This window comes from Molothrus aeneus, chromosome 22, assembly GCF_037042795.1.
Source record: "Molothrus aeneus isolate 106 chromosome 22, BPBGC_Maene_1.0, whole genome shotgun sequence".
NCBI classification, from domain to species: domain Eukaryota; kingdom Metazoa; phylum Chordata; class Aves; order Passeriformes; family Icteridae; genus Molothrus; species Molothrus aeneus.
Genome location: NC_089667.1, coordinates 1,576,656 through 1,601,556, shown reverse-complemented (window position 1 = coordinate 1,601,556; position 24,901 = coordinate 1,576,656). Strand labels below are relative to the sequence as shown.

General features: G+C 46.9%; 1 protein-coding gene across 3 annotated transcripts in view; it reads right to left on the bottom strand.

The window, feature by feature from the left end:
• The window catches only part of KIRREL3 (kirre like nephrin family adhesion molecule 3), a 401,566-nt gene that overhangs the window by 274,364 nt on the left and 102,301 nt on the right, over positions 1–24,901 (bottom strand). The window lies entirely within an intron of this gene.

The following is a 24,901-nucleotide window of genomic DNA, read 5'->3' as shown; positions in this document are numbered from 1 at the left end:
TGACAGCACTGTCTCACTCCAAACAGATTGCTTCCAGCTCCAGGATTAGTCCAGTGACGTGCAGCCAAAGTCAGGGAATGCAATTCCTCTTAAAACACTCAGAAAGCACCAGAAAGCTTCGATGTTGTTCGGAGCAAGCAGGCAGAGAGCTGGAGTCAGACACTGAGGGATGAATCCATCACCTGAGATTTCTCTTACAGCCAAAAGGGAGGAATGAGCACTTTCAGCAGGCAGGGCTCCTCAAATGCCCATTTTCAGCTGAGACAAATCATCCCTGAGGTTGTCTCTTCCCATTGATTAAAATCCCAGGAATCCGGGAGCACAGGGCTCAAGGCTCATGCCTGGAGACTCCACGTGGAACATGAGTCCATCCTCAGAAACACCAGCCTGACACAAAATCCCAACAGACCACAGGGCCTGCCTTCCATCCCAGCTTCATTTCAGCTGTTTTCCCTGCATTCAAGAGATTCCTCAATCCAATCAAGTGCTTATTAACTGCCCTGAGCTCTTATCAGCAGAAATGTGCTGCTGCTGCCAAATTAATGCAACAAGGATGAAATCAGCCCTGGAATGTTTTATCCCACAAAACCTGTGTGTACATCCAGCTAAGGAAGTCCTGATGGAGTCCAGGTCATGCTCCTGCAGAGCCAGTGGAGGTCCTGGTCCCATTCTGGGTCTGATATTTCCACCATCAGCCATCTGGAAATGTTTCACTAATTAAGACATCTCCCTGAAAACTCAATTTGGCGAAACTCCTCCAGCTCTGCAGTAGATTTGACCTCGGTGACCCCAACTATTGTGCTCTGCAGGTTGACAAGGTGCTGAATAAACAGGTAAGCACAGATTTTGTCTCCTTTACTAATAAATCAATTTTAATTACGGCGACAACATCAGTGACAGAATCGAGTCAAACTGCTGGGGCCATTCTTCTCCCCAGCTAACCATCCCAAATTAAAGGGTGAATTGCTCTGTGCTTGGGGTATTATCATGCAGACGAGAGAAAACAACTCGCTTTCCAATTTCCTCATGCAAATGCAGGAGGAATTGTTGAGACACAGAATATATTTTGCCATCTCAGTGGTTCTTTAGAAGATAAGAGGAGCCGCGAAAGTTTTGCAATTTGTAAGCTGGCAGCTTATTAAATAAATAAATAAGAACCCCCGCCCTGCAAACCCAAATGTTTAAATAACATTACAAGTAAACTGTCAAGGTCAGCAAATAATACGTTTAAACAATCTCGTATTCTTTTTGCCTTTCTGCAAAGACTATGCTATAATTTATGGGTTTATTTCCTTTTCAAAAGAAGTTTCTTGATACAGTCTCAAACTCTAGCAGAATATTAAAAAAATAATAGCAAAATATTCCAGCCTGAAGGCTCTTGCAGGGTGCTCTGCATTCCCGAGCTGGTGCCTCTCTAGCACGAGGCACTGCAACACCAATTCCTGTCAAGTTACACCCGACCCAATAATTGCAGGAAGCCAGAAAAAGCTTCACACCACACCTGGTGTGCAACACCCACCAAGAAGAAATAAACTTGTGTGGCTATTCAGATGAGCCAAAGCAAAGGGGAAAAAAGGCAACTCAGTCATATCCAAGAAGGACCTGATGTTATTTTTCACCTTTTCACGACCAAATGAAAGCTCAAGAGAAGTTATGTGAGTCTGAATTCTCCTCCCAGGCTCCTTATGTTTCATCTCCATGATTCCATGTGTCACTCCTTCCCTTTTGTCCCACATCTGAGAGCATCCCTGCTCCCACAGGAATGCTCTCCATGTCCTTGGGGTTTGTGTAAAGGCTGGACCCGGTGCCCTGCTGCAGGACACCCTGTGATGGGGACATTTCCAGGGTGTCACCCACAGCTGTGGCCAGTGACACCACTAAACACCAGCTGCACCCACACTGCCCCAGCTCATGTAGGGTCAGAGTTTGGTGATTTCCATGCTGAAGTCACCCCAGCACCATTAAACTCAAATCTCCAGTGCCAGGGACAGCAACAGGAGCTAAAGCCCAGGAAGTGAGACCCTGATCCATCTGGCAAGGAGAGGAGATCACAGAATTATTGAGTCATTAGGGTTGGTAAAGACCTCCAAGATCATCAAGTCCAACCTTCGACCAAGTTAAATTCCAGGCCCACTAAACCATACCTTGAAATGACACAATCACTTCTTTTTCTGAACACTTCTAGGGGGGATGACTCCTCCACTTCCCTGCTCCAATGCTTAACCACTCTCTCTATGAAGAAATGTTTCCTAATAACTAACCTGAACCTCCCTTGGTGCAACTTGAGGCCATTTCCTCTCCTCCTCTCCCTGTTCCCTGGGAACAGAGCCTGACCTCCACCTGATTGTCCTCTCCTGTCAAGGAGCTGTGGAAAAACAGAAGATCCCCCCTTGTTGGAACTCAGTGCATCCCTCCAGGTGTCCAGAGTTGCCCAGGACCCCACTGGTGGCTTGGAGACCCTGGCAGCCCAGAACACCTGGGGATTTGATTTTGATGCCTGGAGCAAGTTACCAGCTTTGTATGAAGACCTGAAAGTTAAAGAGGTTTGAATAGTATAATAATAAAATTATCACAGGGTGGAAATGTAGATTTTAGGATTTTTGGTATGGGGGTCATGGGGACAAGATGGAGGAACCTGGGAGTGTCCAGCCTTTCTTCTTCTTCTTCTTGGTCTCCAATTTCTGCTGTGATGGTGGCACTTTGGGATTGGTTTAGAGTAGAAGCTCACTGTCTAACACAGGTGATGGGTATTGGGAATTAAGTGTAAATATATTTTATGTAATTTGTAGTATAAAAGGACAACACCACCCCGGGGGTGGTCAGAGTGCCTGTGGCTGCCCTGCTGAGCAGACCTCGGCTGGGCAGAAAGAAAATTTTATAGATAAGAATTAATAAACAACTTCAAGACTGAAAACTGAAGAGCTCTGACTCTTTCTTCAGACGCGCAGGCCGAAGCAGAGACATCCTGCACATCTCGGGGCAGCAATCAACAACCAAAACCCCAGACCCCCTGAGCCTCCTTTTTTCCAGTCTGAAGAACCCCAGTCCCCTCAGTCACTCCTCCTGGGACTGATTTCCAGATGTCCCACCCCAAGACTTCCCCTTGCCTGGGCCTCCTCTCCTGGTCCAAACCTAACCCGCCCAGCCAGTGTCACACAGGGGTCAGCAAAAGGTGCTTCCCTCTTCTCTGTGGGTCCATCTCAGCTGCTCTGGCACGCTCTGAACTGGAAATAAATGGATATAATCTTTAAAAACAGCCTGATGGGGCTGGGAGGAGCGAGCTGATGCTGAGCACTGACCATGTGCACTGAGCACGGAGAGGGAAGGGAAGCAGGACTGGGAAGAGGCTCCTGCCGAGCAGCTGTCAGCCCAGCCTGGCTCTTTGTGGGACTAAAAGCGTGTAATTCCCAACTCCTGCATGCTGCACAAGTTATCATTTGGAAGTTGTTGCTCTGCAGTGACTTGACAGTCTAACAATGCAAAATAAATCTATTCACGCTGCTTTGGCGAGCCCAAATCCCGGGAATGTGCCGCAACAGCAGAGAGCAGTGATAAGTTCTTGTAACTTACAGCAACTCAGTGCTGTCCTCATTACCATAAATTATCTTCCTGCACACACAGGAAACCTTTCCAATGGACTCCAGCTTTTATTGCCTGCTCTGTGTTAAAGCTGGGGGTGCTTTGTGTGAGCCCAGAGCCCTCCTGATAGCGCCGGGTTTGAAGTGCCTGAAGCTGCAGCGCTTCTCTGACCAGAGCGTTGGTGTTAGCAGCGCTTTCTGAAGGCTTCTGAAGAGGATTCACAGCTGGATTTTGTGCTCTGGAATGCACAGGGACTTTGCACATCATCTCTCTGTGCAGCCTGGGTAGGGCTTTGTAGCAGAATGTGGCTAAAAGGAGGGGGAGCAACTTCTGCCTCAGGGGGAAGAGCAGAACCAAGACAAATTCACAGAGCCCAGGAAAGAGGCACCAGATTAATCAAAGTGGACAGGTGAGGGAGCAGGGCTCTGCCTATCAGTGGGATGCATCAGTGTTGATGAGAAAGGGCAGTGAGACATCTTCATTTACCTGGTCCCTCATGGAGCCAGCTGGGGCACGTGCCCATGGCCAGGACCGGGGAACACGGATCCCCACGGAGATGCTCCCAGTCTGGTACCAATTCCTTGCCTCATCTCCTGCACCCTGTGTGCACTGGAGCTCTGGAAGGACCTGTCCATGCCCACTGCTCCACCCAGGATCTGCTGGCCAGCACACCCTGCAGGGCTACAACAACTGGAGATCCCCAGGTCCTGCCCAGCAGCAGGCAGAGACACACAGGGCCTTGACTGAAATAAAAGTGGTGGTTTTTGAAGCTTTGTCTGGATTTGCAGCTCAGGAAAGTTGCTCTGTGAGGATATTTGGAGCCCCAGCCTGAAAGGAAGCATTTGTTCAGGATGAGACAGATGTAACTGGGACAGGCTGGAGTAGCTGGGAGTATTCAGCCTGGAGAGGAAAAGGCTCTGGGGTGAGCTCAGAGCCCCTTGCAGGGCCTAAAGAGGCTCCAGGAGAGCTGGAGAAAGACTGGGGACAAGGGATGGAGGGACAGGACACAGGGAATGGCTCCCACTGCCAGAGGGCAGGGCTGGATGGGATATTGGGAATTAGGAATTGTTCCCTGGCAGGGTGGGGAGGGGCTGGGATGGAATTGCCAGAGCAGCTGTGGCTGCCCCTGGATCCCTGGCAGTGTCCAGGGCTAGGTTGGGTGAAGTTTGGAGCAGCCTGGGACAGGGGAAGGTGTCCCTGCCATGGCCAGAGATGATCTTTAAGGTCCCTTCCAACCAAGACCATTGCTAGATTCTGATTTCACAATCCACTGTGGTGGGTTGACCTTGGCTGGACACCAGGTGCTCACAAAGCTGCTCCATCTTTCCAGCTGGACAGTGGAGATAAAACAAGATGGAAAACAACTAACAGGCTGAGATAAGGAAGTTTACAAAAGCAACGAGAAAGAAAAGGTTTATTTTCTCCTTCCTATCAGCCAGGGATGCTCAGCCACCTCCTGGGAAGCTTCAGCACATGGAGTGGCTGCTCTGAGAGACAAATACAAATAATGAGTGCCCCCTGTTCCTGGTTCCTTCTTTCTGTCTGTGCTCTAAGCTGGGGCTCAGGAATGTCCCTTTGGTCAGGGTGGGCCAGCTGGCCTGGCTGTGTCTCCTCCTGGGATCGTGCTCACCCCAGCCCCTGGATGTGGGGAATGTTGAGATACAGTGCTGAGGCTGTGCCAGCTGTGCCCAGACACACATGGGTGTGTTCACCCTTCCAGCTCCCACTGGGAGCACAGCACTGGGATGGCTCTTGTGGGAAATGAACTCCAGCTCAGCAGACCCAACACACCCCAAAAATGCACCTGAGCTGGTACAGGAGGAGCATCCACCCTCCCCGTGCAGCCCAGCAGAGATGGCAGAGTGGGAAGGGTGTTTGCTGTATTTGCAGGGACCCTGTGGCAGGGAGGAATGATGAATCTGACTCCATGTCCTCAGAAGGCTAATTTATTGCTTTATGATACTATATTAAATTAAAGAATACTATACTAAACTATACTGAAGGATACAGAAAGGATACTTACTGAATGCTAAAAAGATAATAATGAAAACTCGTGATTGTTTCCAGAGTACCAACACAGCTTGTCCCTGATTGGCCAAAGAGTGAAAACAACTCCCAGCAGAATCCAATGGAACAATCACCTGTGGGTAAACAATCCCCAAACACATTCCAGATGAGCACAACACAGGAGAAGCAAATGAGATAAGAATTGTTTTCCTTTTCTCTGAGGCTTCTCAGCTTCCCAGGAGAAAAATCCTGGGTGAAGGGATTTTTTTCAGAGAATGTGAATTTCAGAGATTTTTCAGAGAAGGGCATGAGGGACTTCCTTCCTCAACAGAAGATGCAACTACAGAAGGCTCCAAGCACCAGACTCAGCAGCCTGACAAAGCATATCCTGAATATCTCGGTTCTTCCACTCCAGGTGGATTTTGGCTCTACAAAGACTCTAGGGGGGCCACAAGTTCACATTAGCAAATTGCCAAGCAGCAACTTATCTCCAAAAGCTCTTCCTGGAGAAAGTTTTTGGAGGTTTTCTGTTTGGGTTTAAGGCTTTCTCCCAATTTTCCTTAAAACAAAGATTGCTCACACTGGGGCAGGCAGAAATGACCGCCTTGTGCAGGGGAAGGGGGAGCAGATTTAGGGAATGGGAGGCACAGTCCCAAGGGATGGTTCAGGTGTCACACACCTGCATGAGCCATGTGCTGCATATTGCACACCTCTCTCCACATGGAACTGAGGCCTTCCAGCTTATTCCCTTGAAATCCCACCAGCTGAAATCACCTGACACCAGCAGGAAGCAATTTTGATGTTGAAATGGTTTTTTTTTCCAAATCACAGGGGTCAAATTAAGTTTGATTTTCCTCTCTATTCCAGCCAGTCTAAAAAGCACACTGCCAAAATCCACAGTGCTGAAATGAGGGAATCTCCCCCAAATCCTCTCCTCTCCAAAGCCAGGCTGGGAGATGTGCTCCTCTCCAGGCTCCACACCAGGAAACATTTGCAGCTCTCCATCCCAAATGTCCCTGAGCTCTGGTCCCACGCAGATCCAAGCCTGGTGTTTGGCTGGGTTTTCACTGTGCTCCCTCCTGTCCCTTTGTTAGGGATCAGCTCTCAGGGAGCTGTTCCCAATTTATTCCTCAAGCTGGATGCTCCTAAGCAGGCGACAGCCCTAAGTGTTTCTTGACAGGAGCTTGGAGATATAATGTGCTGCAGGTTGTATTTCCTTCCTCTTAATAGGATGCAAAGCTCCGTTTTCAAAAGGATATGCTAACATTTTAAGCTCTTTTTGTTCATATAAATGATAATGTAGTCAACACAAGGGCTTCAGCTCTCCTTGAAGTGAATATTATTCCTATTCACCTGAACATATGAGCACCAGGCTCAAGAGTAAACCTTAGCCAAGCTCCCCCTGAGTGGGCTTGTCCAAGGCTTTGCTGGTGGAGGAGAAGCAAATCTGGCCACTGCTAGAAAGCCAAAGGATGGACTTGAGGCCTCCCTAAATTGTACAAGCTCCTACTTTAGTGCCATGATAAAGGAGATCTCCCAGCCCCAGAGGAATGATTTCCTGGAGGGAGGATGCAATAAAGAATTTGCCTGAAATAGAGAGGTCAGGGCATTGTCCAAGACATGAGGAGATCTTTGCTGTGGGCAAACTACAAAGAAAGTGTGAAGTCATAAAAGACAAAAAACCTTCAGTTTTTAGTAGCACTGACTTCTCCAAGCCCCTTCATCATCCTTCCAGTGCCTGAAGGAGCTGACAAGAAAGATGGAGAGAGACTCTTTACAAGGGCCTGGAATGGCAGGAACAGGGAATGGCTTCCTACTGCCAGAGGGCAGGGATGGATGGGATATTGGGAATTGGGAATTGTTCCCTGTGAGGGTGGGCAGGCCCTGGCACAGGGTGCCCAGAGCAGCTGGGGCTGCCCCTGGATCCCTGGCAGTGCCCAAGGCCAGGCTGGACAGGGCTTGGAGCAGCCTGGGACAGGGGAAGGTGTCCCTGCTATGGCAGGGGTGGCACTGGGTGAGCTTTAATGTCCCTTCAACCCAAACCATTCCATGATTCTGACACTGTGACTACTCAGGCTCGTGGTGCTTTTCCACGCTTAAGGAGCAGGATCCCCTCCACATGCCAGCCCCTCTGAACAATCCCACCCTGCTGTCTCCAAAAGACATTGCTGGCAAAGCACACGAGCAGCACTCAGATTCAGGCAGGGAGGAGTTGAAACCCTTCAGGTTTCCGGCTTGTGAGGTTTTGGAAGATGCTGTTCTCCTTGTTTTCAGCGCCCGGGCTCCTCATCACACCTGTCTTACACACAACCCCTGACAGGTTCACAGACAGACCTGTCTGCCTGCTCCCACTTTACAAAGGAAGGATCAATTCCAGCCTGTCAATCCCTCCGTTTCATTAGCAACTGATTGGGAGGCATCACATCCTGTCTTCCAAGAGTCAAACCCGTAAACAAGACAACATTGTTAAAAAAGGAAAAAAAAACCCCAACCACTGAAAAAACAGCTAATAAAAAGCTCTGACTGCCAGATGCCAGGGATTGCTACAAGACTGCAGCAGGAATAACAATTTGGGAGATAATTGAGCTATTCCTGTTGGCCATGAAACCACAGCTCTGGTGGGACAGGAGAAAAGAGGTTTCCCGAAGTTACTGGACACCTTGGAAGATGCTTTTCCTTTTAGGGTGAGCAGGAAAAAAAGGTGCCATAAGGAGAGAAGGGGAGTTGTTCAGAAACCCATCCCTCTCTCCCTAGATTTTTGATACAACCTCACCATTTCCAAAGCTGGGGAGGTGCTGGCTGGGTTCCTCAGGAAGGACTAAACCCATCCATGTTTTTTTCCTAAAGCACCAACTGTCACGACTGTCAATTCAGCTCCTTTCATGGAGATTAGAATTCATTTGCAAAAGGAAAAAGAAAATGGGGGAAAAAAAGTAAAAATAAAAAAAAAACAAAGAAGGAAAAGGAAAGAAAAGGTATTTAATTGGCAACTGAATTCTTTATGAAACAAAGAGATGGATTCATGCAAAGAAGAATAGGGAGAGCTGTTTTGATATCTGAATTTTAATGACTCCATGGCATCCCTATTTGTTATGTATCTGCTTTCGAAATGTCACGGCTGGCTCTAGTGGTAATTACTGAATTTCAACATTTATAGAAAAGCAGCACATACAGTATGGAGATAATTGCCCAGTTGGAGAGTTATGAAGGATCCAGGTTCCCCCCGCCCTCCTCCCTCCTTCTGTGACTACAGATTTTTGGTAATTATCACTAGAGCCACTTGTTAAAAAATCAGAAAGCAGGTAAACAACAAACACCAGTGTAGTTTATTCATTAAAATTCAAAAAACACATCATCATATTGATCTTGAAATTACAAACTGCTGCAGCTTGCAAAAAGCAGGGCCCTCCTGCTACCCTGGTGTTTAGTGTTGCTGTAAATCATACACCAGACACTTTCCTGATAGGAATTGTTATGTAATAAACACTATTGTGGGGCACTTACAGGTAAAATAAATTGATTTATCCAGGTTATAACATCAGCCATGATCAGCCCACAAATCCTGGGTGGATCTGGTGTCAGCACAAAGCAGGGAGCACCCACACTCCAAGGGGAAACACACTCCAGAGCAGTTGGGGAGTTTGATTTTTGTGTTTTGGCTTAAACTCCACGTGCCTTCTGGCTCTGGTCTGTCCCAAAATGCTCCTGCACCCATAAAAACCCCAAAGGAAAGGGCAGCTCAGCTCTGCCTCTGCCCTGCTTTCACCCACACAACTCCTGCTCTTGGTAGGAAACACTCCCCATGTCACAGACAGGAAAAGCCAGACACAGCTGTCCATCCCCTCTGGGTTTCTCTCAGCTCATCACTGGGGGGCTGAGTGATGTCCCCTCCTTGTGCCCACCCCCGGAGTCCCAGCAGTGCCCACAGCAGAGCCAGCAGTGCTGGCTCCACTCAGATTCAAACAGCCCCAGGTGCTGAGTTTCCAGAACAAGGGATTCTGTGACGTTCCCATCTTTAATCAAAGTCAGGTACAAAGAAAACTCGCCTGCTTAGAAGTGGGGATGTGTTAGAAGCAGGGCCATGGGTTGGGGAAGGTAAACACACAGGGATATAATTAAAGGAGAAACGACAGTTAACGATGAGAATGTCTCGGCTTTTACAAAAACACAGAAGGAAAAGACCATTATGCAGACACAGAGATAAGTGGATCCAGCACAGATAAGACTGACAGAGGGAAATTGGAGGCAGAAGAGGATAAGAAGCTGACACCGACACTTACAATATTTACTTTTCCATCTGTGTTCACAAATGAAGAGGATGAGGATTTGCCTAAGTCAGGGATCAGAACCCTGGGGAGAGGAGAAGAGGAATTAGGGAGTGTGCAGATAACACAAGAAATGGTCAATAAGAGCTTAGGGGAACTTAAACTGACACAAAGCATTAGGGACCAGATGGCAACATGTGTGCAAGGGATTTACCAAGCAGGGGAAGCAATGGCAGGGCAGGACTTCAGCCCCATGGATTCCCTGAGAATGGGGAGGGCAGGGAACAGAGAGCTCCAGCAGCAGGTGGACATTTACACCAGAGCCATCAGTGATCTCTCCAAGTCCCCATTACTCTGACAACTCTCTCCTGGTGATGCTACAGACAGCAGGGTGGATTATCCCAGCTGCCTAAAGTAAAATTTTTTGGACAAAAAAGTCACTAATTTCATTGCTCTGATGGCTCCTCTTGAAATGCTCTTCCCACCTTTATTTTTACTATTCAAGGTTTAACCTGTCCAGGAAAGAATTAAAATTTGGGTGTTTTCTGAGGGCTTACAACTAAATCTTAGGTAGAAATATCAGGGCTGAGCCAGCTTTCTCAAACCACCGCTCAGCGAGACAGTTAATTGTAATTAAATCCATCTTTATTTAAGACTAAATAAAAGATTTGCTTAACTTAAGCCTCTCTCCAAAACCAACACACATGGCCAGCACAAAGCCAGAGTGGTGCCTCATTCAATACAAACCTTAATGCTGGGGGAATGCAGAGGGAGTCAGCTGCCCATCGACTGGAAGAAGAGTATTTATTTGGAAGCTCATTTTTAAGGGGAAGAAAGGCTTAAAAATGCCCAGGTTCATTAAGAACAGCCAAGATGATCTGATGAGAAGCAGATCAATCCTTATTAACTTGTTGGGAGCCTTCAAAGAGGTTTCTGGAGTCTGTGGACACGGGAGCTGTGACTGGCACCCCTCGCTGGCCAGGGAGTCACGGACGGTGGCCCCGTGGGGCTCAGGCCAATGGAGCCCCTGGGAAAATCTGGGGAGAGAAAGGAGACCCACAGGGACACCCCACAGTGTCAGGGCTGCCCTGAGATCCTGCACAAGGCTCCCTGAGGAGGTGAGGAGCAGTTTTATAGCCCCCTCTGCCCAGCCTGCAGGGTAATTCAATGAATTTACCTTCTCTATACACATTTGTAGTGTAACAGCCAGCTTTGCCCATTTTACTGCACCTCCCAGCTCTCTGCCTAGCCCACAACTCAGCTCTACAACTCCCTGGCAGGTCTGAGCACCCTTCTCCTACTAAAGGTTCTCCTGGAGCTGAGGAAACAGGAATCTGACCAGAAACACCAATGGAAAGGCTGAATTGGAAATATTACACACACCAGGAAAGGCTGAAATGGAAATCTTAAAACACACCATGCAGCACATCCTCCTGGACATCCTTCAGCCTCAGCTTGTTCACATCAGTCCAGACTGAGCAAGCCACGATGTCTTAGAAATATTCCTCAATATTTTTATTCCCCAAATATTGCTGTTCCAGAGGGAATCAGGACTGGGCTGGTAATAATCAAATAACTCCCCAGAATATGTATATCCCTCCGCCATCATTAGGGATGATGCTATGGAGATGAAGCAGTGGAACAGGATAATGAGGTGTGCAGTGGGGGAGGCTGGGAGCCTGCCAGACAGGGAGGATGCCACTTCCTAACATTATTCATTGGGAAAATTGATAGCTTGTGCCACCAGCCTCTCCCCCAGCTCCACATTCATCCCAATTAAGGAATCACAACTGATCTCAAGGAACAAAAGTGTCACAGTGTTCAGCTGGGGTGGAGCAACTTTGCCTCCCAACTCCCACAGCTGCTGGACAAGAAGCTCCAAGCACACCTGATGTTCCACACAACAAGAAAAGAATATTTCTCATGATCCTAGAATGTTTACTTGTTCTTGGTTGGATGAGAAGATGAGCTCACACCTTTGCCTCTCCTTTGTGCCCACCTGTGCAGAACAAGGTCTGTCGCAGACATCTTTTATGAAAAATCCTTTCCTTAGGATTTTTCCTCCTGAGAAGCTGAGAGGCCTCAGGAACAAAATGTAACCAATGGTTATCTGCTGCTGTGGAATGCAACAGGTGCATCTGGGATTGGGCTCATGTGGTTGTTTCTAATTAATGGCCAATCACAGTCAGCTGGTTCAGACTCTCTGTGCGAGCCACAAGCTTTGTTATCATTCTTTCTTTTTCTATTCTTAGCCAGTCTTCTGATGAAATCCTTTCTTCTATTCTTTTGGTATAGTTTTAATACAATATATATCATAAAATAATAAATCAAGCCTTCTGAAACATGGAGTCAGATCCACGTCTCTTCCCTCTTCCTCAGACCCCTGTGAACACCATCACACAATACCCATCACCTGTGTTAGACAGTGAGCTTCTGCTCTAAACCAATCCCAAAGTGCCAGCATCACAGCAGAAAATGGAGACCAAGAAGAAGAAGAAGAAAAAGAAGAAGAAAGGCCAGACACATCCAAGTTCCTCCATCTTGTCCCCATAATCCCCATACCAAAAATCCTAAAATCTACATTTCCACCCTGTGATAATTTTATTATTATACTATTCAAACCTCTGTGGCTTTCAGGTCCTCATACAAAGCTGGCAACTTGCTCCAGGCATCAAAATCAAATCCCCAGGTGCTCTGGGCTGTGTGCCGGGGTCTCCGAGCCCCCCGGCGGGGCCCTTGGCAGCTTTAGACACCCAGAGGGATACACTGAGTTCCAACAGATGTGTTTAACAAAGCCTGGATGTGGCTCTGGGTGCCAGGGTTCAGTTGAGCTGTTGGGGCTGGGTTGGACTCCATGATCTTGAAGGTCTCTTCCAACCCAGTGATTCTGTGAATTCTGTGATAACACCCCTCGGAGAAGCGCTGCAAACCCAGATCTTAGGAGGCAGCAGAGCCTCCCTCTCTCACACCTGACTAAGTCCCCTAATCACAGGCAAAACTTCAATCAGCACTTACAACAATCCCACAACACAAATCCATCCGACGCTCCATTAATGCTCGCAGTGTGACTTGTTATCCACAAAGGAAACACTGCTGGGTGATAATGAAGGCGTTCGATTGGGATTTCGAGATGAGCAACAAGAAGTGCCTGGTTACCAGAGCGTGACACTCCAAGCTGGGATAAATAAGCTCCTGATTGCTGTGCTCAGCCCAAGTCACCTGTGGCTCCACTGAAGAGCCTCTCCCTGCCCTCCACTGCTTTTGACTGGCTGGGATGACCACAAAACCATGGTTATGCTGCCTCTTTCCTGTTTCCCAGCCAAGCTGGCCTTTCCTGGCACAGGACTCACACATTTGTATCACCACCAATGCCATGAAACCCAGTGAGGTCATGGGAGGTAGCAGAGCAGAAGTGGCTCATTGTGAGTAGAGCATTATCTCCATTAATTGAGGCTGGCTAAGAGCTGTACAGGCCAATTTTTACCCATCCTTCTCTCATAAGGACCAGCTCACCTCTCTGGGCCCTGAGCCATTAATGTGGGGGTTTTTATGCCCTGCTCAGGATTCTTCATTAAACCAGCCTGGCATTTCTGCCAGCACAGGGTCACGATTGCACTGCACAGCCTCATTGTCTGCACCAGAGCAGCACGAGCTCTGCCACAAAGGAGAGGAAAAGCACAGAAATGTGTTGTTTTTCCTGACACGAGGCTCAGGGAGGGGCTGGCACCACTGGGGACTTGCCTTCTTCACTGCTGGCTGCAGCTGCCCTGGGAAGGGCAGCCCTGCCCTGCACCACTGAGCACCAGTGTCTCATCTCACCTGCCTGGCTTGGGATGCAACAAAGCCCTTCCTGAGGCTAGGCTGCAAAAGTCTAATAATTCTCCTGGCAGCTGGAGTCCTGAGTGGAAGTCTTATTTTATTGCTTTCCTGCTACTTTTTTGCTCAGAAGGCAAGGAAAATGTCAGAGAAGTCTAAAACCCCTCCTATTTTCATATTCGTTGGCACAGAAAGCAGTGAACTTTCATCTTCCCTCAGCACTGATTTAGGGCAACTTTGCTGGGACAATTCAGAGCACAATAATAATGATGATGATAAAAAATATAAATATGTAATGGTCTCACATATGTGCATATGACCATCATTAGCAGGGAAGAATCTGGGACTGAGTGAAAGCAGAAGAAAGCAGAACTTCTCCAGGCAATGCTGTGCCACCCACAGGTTTGCATTCCTTTCTGTCACAGATGAAAAACATTTCAAAAACCCCAGGGACACATTTGGAGACAGTCCCCACTCTCTGCCTAGAAGAGGGGATGTGTCTCCCCCAACAGCAGCTCATTTCTCTGGTGTGAGTGGCAGCAGGAGCCTGACCCTGGTGCGTTTGGAGGAACCAAAGCTTGGTTTGGGTGCTGAGGGTGAGCGAGGGCAGCTGAGGCTGAAGGGGAGGAGCAGTTTGGGACAGACAATGAACACCTCTGGCTCCAGGCCTTGAGGCAGTTTTTGGCAATTTAGAGTTAGGGCAGCACCTGCCTAGGAGTGGAGACAGGGGACCCTCACTTCTGCTGCCGCATTTTTTCCAATCTTCCTAAGAAATCCCTGATGCTGGTGCCAGGCAGTGACAGGACAAGGCTCACTGGAATTGTCCTCGCTGGCAGCTTGGGGACTGTCACCAACCCCAGCCCCCAGGCACTGCCAGAGTGAAGCAGCTCTCCCAGGGATTCCCTTTCTCCCTACACCACACTGTCCACTGCACAAAATGTTCCCCACACTCCCAAATACAGCAAAATGCAAGATATTGGTGAGCCAATAGATAAGTGTGGTTACACAAAGTAAAATATTACACCTGTGGCCCCACCCACCTTGTAAAATTTCCTATAATCAGCTCCAAAAAGCTTTGAGTTGGTCAGGAAGGACCAGCTGAGCAGCTGATGGGGACTCTGCCCCATTTACCTGTAGGTGCTTTATTCACCCCCTCCCCCCCCCTTCCTTTTATTTTTAATATCATCACTGCTCTAAAAATGAAGTCAACTTGACACTGATGGAAGCTGAAAAACCCCACCAGACCAGTTTCTCCATGTGCCTGACTCCAGGGCCCCTTAATCAAATTGTTTTCCTTCTCCCTGCTGATCCCCACGAACTCCTCAGCTCTGCCCAGGGGGGACAGGGCTGGAAATGGAAGCCCAGGTTTCCCCTTGGCACTGATCTGTCAGAGACAGCTCCGTGAGCATCATCAGCTCTGTGGCTGCTCCTCAGGAGCGAGGCACGGCTTTGGAAATGGAAATGAAACATTTCTTTCCCATTCTCTTTTCCCTGCCAAGCCTGTAACAAGCTGGAGATGGGAAGTGCCAGGAATGGATGAAAATAGAAGGCAAATAGCTGATAGTATTTCAGTAAACCAGCCCCAGGGTGAGGCAGGGAGCATCTCCTGAGGAACCCTGACCTCACAGTAAAGCCCTGAAAACAAGAAGGTCATTTCTCCCACGGGAAACAGCCCTGCCTCAATTAGCAATGTTTTCAGCCCAGATGGAGCAGGGTGATTATCTACCATAACTATCACTGCTGCTTCACCTGCAAAAAGCCCTGCCTGGCTCCACAGCCCTTCCCTCTCCACCCAAAGCACGTCCCAGCTTTCAGGCTCCACCATCTCCTTCCCCTTTCAAGGCTGATCAACCTTGGCTTGTAAACGAGGTGAGTGGCTGCAGCCCTTGCTCCTTTACGAGCTCAGTCCTGCAGCATCTTTACGAGGTTTGTGGGGGAGAGGGAGGAGAAATAGCACATTCTGCTGCCACTGGAAACCAAATTATTCCTTAACCAACATGAAAAACCCACTCATGAACTGACCACGGCTTGCTCATTGCTCCCACTTGACATTTATCACCAAATGAATCCTGTCACCAGCCTTTGCACGCAGTTGCCAAGTCCCAGGAGCAGCTGCAAATCTTCATTAATAAAATTTCAGGATGTGCTTTGTTTGGGCTGGAGACTGCCACTTCCCATCCTGCCACCCTGCAAGTGTGAGGTGGCACCAAAAGCTGTGTGCAAGAAAGGCCTGTGAATTGGAAATGAAAAATGAAAACAGATGTTGGGAAATGCCATCATCCAACGTGTGCTCCAGGAAACAGCATTAACATTTCCCAGAGATGGGCTCTGAAATCTGGATGCTGCAGGGGATGTGTTCACAGTTAATGATTGGGGTCCTTCCATGGGGGGTGGGACAATGGGGTCACATCTGCTGCCATTGGGGTGGCTGTGGAGGTACCTGGCTGTGAGGGATGGGTCTGAGAGATGCCACAGGCAGCACCTGGCTCTCCTCAAGCCACGAGCTCTGCAGCCCCAGAGCATCAGACTGGTCCTGCAAACCCCAAAGTTTGGTATTGCCTTCATGCACAGACACAGAGCACTGAACAGAGGATAAACAGAGCTATCCCAGACAGCTCAGATGGAGACAGGACAAAGCTGAACCAGCACAGAACATTCTCCCTTTGCCATTCCCAAACCAGGCGTGAGGGGCAGGTGAGATGGAGCCAGGCTGCTGCTCTCCTGCAGGGTGGCTTTGTACCTGTGGGAACACACATTCATGGTACTCAAAGGGCAGGAGGGAGCCAAAGCCACACTTCCAGGCAGCCAGCAGGGTTCACAGAATCTCCTGAGCTGGAGGGACCCACAGGATCATCCAGCCCCACCCCTGTCCCTGCCCAGACCCCCCAACAACCCCACCCTGGGCATTCCCAACCCCTCCTGGAGCTCTGGCAGCCCCGGGGCTGTGCCCATTCCCTGGGCAGCCTGGGCAGTGCCAGCACCCTCTGGGGGCAGAACCTTGCCCTGATCTCAGCCTGCCCTGCCCTGGCCCAGCCCCAGCCGTGCCCTGGCTCCGTCCCTGTCTCAGGGCAGAGATCAGAGCTGCCCTCGGGAGGAGCTGCAGCCCCTGGTGATGTCTGACTTCAGTCTCCTCAGCTGAACAAGCCAAGTTTCCTCAGCCACTCCTCCTGTAGCCCCTTGAGACCCTTCACCATCTCAGACGTGGCTTGGATGGGGGTAAAGCCCTGGCACCTGCTGCTCCTGGGTGCTGGGCAGGTGATGCACCCCAGCAAGGGCCCAGGACAAAGGCGCCTCTCCCACGTCCCAGAACCTGGGTGAAGGTTCCAGTTTGGAGCACCCTGCAAGCCATGCCCAGACACCCTCATGGGAGGCTTTGCTGCTCACTGCAGGAGTGCTGGGATCAGCTCTCCCCTGCCAGGGCAGCTCTCTGCTCCCTGGGGGCACTCAGGGTGGCACACAGGATGGCACACAGGATGGCACTCAGGGTGGCACTCAGGGTGGCACTCAGGATGGCACACAGGGTGGCACTCAGGATGGCACACAGGATGGCACACAGGGTGGCACACAGGAATCCACACAGGATGGCACACAGGGTGGCACTCAGGGTGGCACACAGGGTGGCACACAGGGTGGCACACAGGGTGGCACTCAGGGTGGCATTTAGGATGTCCCTGCTCTCCATGGCTGATGCCTTTACACCTGGCTGTGCTCACAGCACTGGGGATCCTCACTGTGAGCGATGGCTGTGGCCTCCAGCAGCACACCCAGCTCTTGGCTGGGGCTGGAATTCTCTGGGTTTGATTCAGCCCCAGCCAAGAGCTGGGTGTGCTGCATCAAGCCCAGAGAATTCCATTTAAAGCCACAAACACCTTTAAATCAAGGTAATGCCAGCTCATGCAGCCAGGAGCTCTCTCCTTGCCACAGTCACCCTGATCACAGGATCATTCAAGTCCTCCTATTGTTATAGACACACATTATAATAGTGGCTTTTCACAAATATTAAAATGGATTTTATATGTGTGGTGTTAAAATAACTTTGTTATAAAGATACAGTTTTTATTTCTGTTGTTAATTAAGCTTAGACATAGTAGTGAAATAGCTGATGCAAGTGTGTCAAACTGCCTGCTGGGATGGGATCACACCCAATGCACACAGGATGAGCACACCTGGACACATCTGCCAACCATCAGCACTCAATGCTTGAGAACAGTGTGGACCAAGAGCCAAAACTGGAGCTGATGATAAAAAGGGACCAAAACCACAACTAAGGAATATGCACGCTCTAAAAGGGTGGAACTGAGGAGGAGCCATGCTAGACAGTTCTTGGAACATGTAAACTAGTTTGGGGAAAAGTTTACTATGCATAATTGTTTATGAATATGCAACAAGCTGATACAATAGAAATGGTGTACAAAGGGTGCTTCCAAACTAGCAGGTGTGCTCTTGGCTGAGTGGCTATAACATCTTTGCTCTATGGTCCTTTGGTCTCCTGTGGTCCTTTATTAAACTGTTTAGATTTTCTCAGGAGAGTGAAGGTGTTTCTCACACTGTCAAGGCTCCTGGATGCTTTGTTCCCCATGAATGGGAACTATTGGTCACCCTGCCCTACAGAGCTTCACCCCTTCCCTGCCCCACCTGCTTTAAGGATGAGTCAGTGTGGCATTGACATTCTCTGAAAAAATCCCTTCACCCAGGAGTTTTCATCTGGGAAGCTGAGAAGCCTCAGAGAAAATGAAAACAATTTTATCTCATTTGCTTCTCCTGTGTTGTGCTCATGTGGAATGTGCTTGGAGATTGTTTACCCACAGGTGATTGTTCCATTGGTTTCTGCTGGGAGTTGTTTTCACTCTTTGGCCAAACAGGGTCAAGCTGTGTCAGGACTCTGGAAAGAGTCAGGACTTTTCATTATTATATTTTTAGCATTCAGTAAGTATCCTTTCTGTATTCTTTAGTAAAGTATTTTTTATTGTATATATTATATTTTTAATATATATTATTTTATATCTATTACATTTTATATATATTTTATGATATATATTACATTTTTTATTATGTATATTATATTTTTAGCATTCAGTAAGTATCCTTCCTGTATTCTTTAGTATAGTATTTTTATTGTATATATTATATTTTTAATATATATTATTTTATATCTATTACATTTTATATATATTTTATAATATATATTACATTTTTTATTATGTATATTATATTTTTAGCATTCAGTAAGTATCCTTCCTGTATTCTTTAGTATAGTATTTTTATTGTATATATTATATTTTTAATATATATTATTTTATATCTATTACATTTTATTTTTTTTATTATATATATTACATTTTTTTATTATGTATATTATATTTTTAGCATTCAGTAAGTATCCTTTCTGTATTCTTTAGTAAAGTATTTTTTATTGTATATATTATATTTTTAATATATATTATTTTATATCTATTACATTTTATATATATTTTATGATATATATTACATTTTTTATTATGTATATTATATTTTTAGCATTCAGTAAGTATCCTTCCTGTATTCTTTAGTATAGTATTTTTATTGTATATATTATATTTTTAATATATATTATTTTATATCTATTACATTTTATTTTTTTTATTATATATATTACATTTTTTTATTATGTATATTATATTTTTAGCATTCAGTAAGTATCCTTTCTGTATTCTTTAGTATAGTATAATATAATATTCTTTAATATAATATAGTATTTTAAAGTACTAAATTAGCCTTCTGAAAACATAGAGTCAGATGCATCATTGCTGCCTTCGTCAGAGTTTCCCTACAAACACAATAAGTCAGACCAGACCTGTGGCTGTGAAATCTCAGCAGAAGAGGCACAAACCATGGGGACAGCCGGGTCCAGGTAATCCCTGCAATCCCACCCTGAGCGTGGCTCCAGCAGCCTCCCCACAGCTCATTCCCCTCTCACTGCCTGCCAACCACCAGCAACTTCTGCTCTTCCTGCTTGCAAGTCAAAAAGCTGGGAAATTAAGGAACAGAGGAAAAATATTTGCTCGTTATCCAACCAATTAGTTGGTGGTAAAGACAGCAAACAGAAGCGAAGTCTCCGAAGCACCACATTTTTCTTTTAAGTGCTGTAAGCAGCTAATGACTCTGCAGAGCTCTGGGAAAACAGACTGGAAGCTCCAGCTTTTTAGAAAATGTGAAAATAATCTGGAGCTCACTGTGTTGGTTAGGTCTGAAAAGAAAAGCTTTGGGAAGGACAGCCCAAAAGATTTCCCCTTTTCTTCCCCCACAGACCTTGGTAACACCCAGCAGCCCCTGCAGGTACCACAGGCACCTTTGGAGATGTTAAATAAAGGGAGCAGGGACAGCATCATCAGTGTCCCCAAGGATAAGGAAAGGGTCCTCCTGCTCCCCAAGATCCACCTCACAGAGGAAGGTAAATGAAAATACACTTCAAAGTCACCAAATTCCTGATAGCACCACAGCCAGAAGGGTTGAAAAATACCATGAGCACATTGCAGCACCGAACTCCCAGGAGAAAATCTGCTGTGGGTTCATTATTAGTTATTCAGTGTGGGAAAACTCTTCCTAACCAGATCCAGATTTGATACCACACACCCCCACACTTTCCCCCAGGTTCTGACCAAAATGCACACCCAGCACAAACACTCCTGTAATCCTGATGGCTTTGAATCATGGGTGTCACACAGAAATCAAATTATTTATTTTACTATTCCCACATCCCTCCCAAGCTGCTTCTGTCCCAAAATTGCCTCTTACATTTTCTGTATACAGATAGTAATAACTAAAATAACCATGTGGATGGATATCATGAACCTGGAAGGTAATAAGAGGCAATGACTCCAGTGACTGAAATGAAGGAGAAAGACAGTTAATGAAATAGAGATGCCTTCCAACAGCTTTTAAATCAATTCACAGAGGCAATTTAAACAGCCCATCCTGTCATGATGTTTAAAATATGTCAATTCTGCTACTTTTTCCCCATTTCCCTTTTTGGCTGGGTTTCTTTCAGTTTTCCCTTTTGGTTTAAAAAAAAAAAAAGGTGGGGGGGGATGTAGAAAAACTCACCTTCTTGGCTTCACAGCTTGAGCTTGCAGAAAGACAAAAATCTACTTGAACAGAAGTGAAGTAACTCCAATGACAGAGTGCCCTGGTTAGAAAATTCCTAATAAATCACCAAAACCAATTGCTGCTCCAATGCCACGTTTGACAAATTGAAAATAAATTGCATCAATTGCATGGGAGCCAGGAGAGCCCAGTTCAATATTTTCTCCCTAATGCATCTACAGGTGGTGTTGGGGGGACATTTCTATTATTTATTTATTTTCCCCTCCGATCGATGCCGTGTTCTTTTCCGATACACCCTGCCCGGAGCTGGGCAGTAAATATTCATCTCTTCCCTTAATTAATGTGTGTTCAGGAATAGCCAAACACTGCATCTCCCCCTTCTGCACAGGGCAGGCATCGAGGGGGTCAAGCTCACACAATTTTGAGCTATTCTAGTGAAATTATTTGAAACCTGAAGTTTTTGCTCAGACATTCTTCACACATCCCATTCCTAAACACAGATTCCCTCATCTCAGCTCCCTCCAAAATCATGGGGAAGGCCAACATCTTCCCAGGCACAGGTTTTTGAGGACTGTTTTTCTTCACCTGTATGGCATTGATAAAAACTAAAATTACTACAAGCTGAAACTAAACTAGAAGAGCAAAAATATAAATATTGAGAAAGAATTGTTCCCTGGGAGGGTGGGCAGGCCCTGGCACAGGGTGCCCAGAGCAGCTGGGGCTGCCCCTGGATCCCTGGCAGTGCCCAAGGCCAGGCTGGGCAGGGCTTGGATCAACCTGGAATAGTGGGAGGTGTCCCTGCCATGGCAGGGGTGGCACTGGGTGGGTTTAGGGTCCCTTCCCACCCAAAATGTTCTGGGATCCCATGATTCCCACCATCACAGCACCACATGTAGAATTCTGCTGCATTTCTACAGCTCCAACAGGTCCCAACAAAGTCAGAATTTGGAGTCTGCCCACTTCATCATGAAATTCTCACTTTAAAGCAGAGCCTATGCAGGAATTCCAGCCAAGGCCAGGTGAAAAAAGGACAAAATGGGGATAGTGGCTATATAAAAACAGAACAGCCCCTCCGATCCTCCTGTGAACCCTCTCTGCCAACAGGGATGCAGCAATTGGAAGATGGTGGTCAGATAACAGCATTTCTGACTAAATTAAGCATTGCCAGGGGAAGGCCACTAAAACATTGCAGTACTTCCTCCAGCCCACACAACAGACAGAGCTCCTTTCATCAGCAAGTGTTTAATACCAGCATTTCTCCTTAGGTCTTATTTTGCTTCCCATTGCTCTGAAAGAGGTTTTTTTCCTGGAGCTCACCACAACCAGCTCAGCTCCTTGGGTGAGTTCTGTCCACCCAGTGAGGGCATGACCTGCTGGAAATCCAAATCTGCTGTGACTGTGTAATTAAGCCTCTGTAATTAAATTCTCTTATAAAGCAAATGCAGCAGAGCCACCTCGTTCTCCTCACTGCATGACCAAGCAGGACCATGGAAATGAGGCTGGGCTTGCTCTGGTTTGCCTGGCAGCCTTGAGGACAAATGACACAGGGGACAGTGCCACCACAAAGTGCTCCCTGGGGCATTCCCCCAGCAGTTTCTACCCTCTCTATCCACCTGCACACTCAAGGTTGTTCCCAATGCCAGGAAGAGGTTATTTTTCCTGAGGTGCAGTGGCTTTCCCAAGATTGAAATAAGGCATTTTCATGATCCACCAAAAAACCCTGTCCCTCTCCTGAAGCACTCAGGCTCTGGAGATACTCATTAGTGATTTTTGCAGCAGGCAAACCCAGGGAAAATGTCTTTTCTCCACTGAACTCAATCTTGGAAACGATAGAAAAGGCTGGCTCTGATTTCAGCTAGGAAAAAGCAAAAGCACCAACCAGCCCTGCTGTCCCCATCCCTCCTTGTCCATCCCTGCAGAACAAACAAACAAAGCCTGTGAGCCCCAGAGGACATCTGGCCCTGGGAGCTCCAGCCCAAACAGTTTCAGCCTGGCACAGACCAGGCAAGGGAAAGCAGAGTCTGGTGGGAGGGAGGTGTCACAGAGCCTTAATTACAGGCTGTGGGTAACACAGCCCTACACAGCAGGACCTGCCCAATATTCCCATCTTTGAGAGATCTCCTGCAGGCTTCACAGACACAAACCCTATATTCCATATATACAGCTGCAAACATCTCATTCCTGACCAGAATTGCTCCTGTTAGGAGCAATTTCTACCAGTGCTGAGAGCAGTGATGCTGATAAAGCAGTGCCTGTTGCCCAGCTGCCAAATGCAGCGCCCAAAAATCCCTGCAGCACCTCCAGCCTCAGCCCTTGTCCATGGCACAGGGGGCTGGAGATGTGGGAGGAAGCCCAGCCTGCTTTCCCCTAGCACATTGTGTGGTTGCTAATTTGTGCAATTATTAACTGGAAGCAAGTTGAAAATGGGATATTTGGGGGCTACAAGGAACTTTTGGGCCATTTGTTGCTCTGCTCTGAGGAAAGCAAGTGGCCATATCACCCTGAGGGGTGCAGGGATTAATGAGGATCAAGGGGCTCCACTGGTGACTCAAACAAGGTCCATCACAGGAAAAGCAGATCCCACACTGCCAGAGGATGGTGTGTGTGAAAAATGCATGTATTTTATGATTGGCTTTTTGCAAATATTAAAATGAATATTATATGTGTTGTGTTAGAAAGTAACGCTGTATTAATTCTCTTAAGTAGTGTGTTCAATGTAGTTTTAGGTTATAAAAAATATTAAAATACAAACTGTGCTATGTAGGATATTTTTTATTTAAGAAAGGACTTGCAGTGAGATAGCAGCCACAGGACACCTGAATCTTTCAGAGAAAAAGAATTTATTGCCCCATTATCAGAAGAAATGAACTTCTTCCCGCCTCCAAAGCGCTGTTAGGATTCAGAGGAAGAAGCTGATGATGACCAGACAGAATCCTGTGTTTGAATGGAATTTATGCATCATGTGTGAGATGTATGAATATGCAACAGGCTGTTGCTTTTAAGGGTTAATCCTTTGTTAATGTGGGTCCTTTTCGGGCTTGCCCAGAAAAAGGTACCCAGACATCCGTAACTCTTTGTCTCTATTGTCTCATATTGTCTTAATTAAAATTGTCCAAATTATTATTACTCTAATTGTATTACTATTTTTATAACCATTTTATTACTATTAAACTTTTAAAATTTTAAAAAAAGTGATTGGCGTTTTTCACAGTGTGGAACAGGGATATCTGCTCCCTCCATCACCCCCCAGGCACTGGTGAGACAACTAGAGATTGCCCTGCTAGAAATTCTAGAAATTCTGCTGGAAATTCTAACCCCATCCCAAGGAAACAAAGAGGAACTTGGAGATTTCACACCAACCCAAATTGAGTCTCCGGAGAGAGGACTGGAAACAGAAAAAAAATTCCAGCAAAGGGCTTTGGCATTACCACGGTTCACAGTCCAAGAAAAGTGGGCTTTGCCATGGCCCTGCTCTAAAGCTGTGCCTCTTGCATTAAGGGAAGCATAATTCAGAGTCGCCAAACCCCAGGCAACAAGCCCAGGCAATTGTGTTTGTGTCTCTACTCAGGGTAAGAAATTAGTTATCTGCCTAAAACAAGCAGGCAGTTTCCAATGCTGTATTTGTGTAATTTGCATGCCTCAATAATGTTTTATGTATTACGCTACTTATAAGCTAAAATGTACATGCACGCTCCTGCAAATTTAGGTAAATTATGAATAAATTAAATCTTATCTAAATAAACAAGTGTCTTTTTGAACAGAAATGCGAGCTGTCATGAATATTTAAGTGGACAAGGATAAATCCTCTTCATACAGTGTTACTTCAAAGAGGATTTTAGAGCTTCCTGATTTTTAGTTAGGGGAAAGTAAAGAAAAGAAAAGAAAAGAGGAGGGGAAGGAAACCTCGGGCCCAGCTATTCTCCAGAGAAATCACTATTGAGGAATCTGGCTCTGTGGGGAGAGGCAGCAAAAGGTTTTTTTGGAGGGCTGTGAGGGGTTTTGTTGTTATTTTTTGAGCAAAGGAAGGCTTGGAGGTTGGGTTTGCAGGGAGGAAACTCGAGCAGAGCCAAGGCGTGGAGCCCATGGAGAGCCAGGACTGGGAAAGGAGGAAAGGGAGACTTGGAGGACAAAATCAGCATCGTGCACCACTG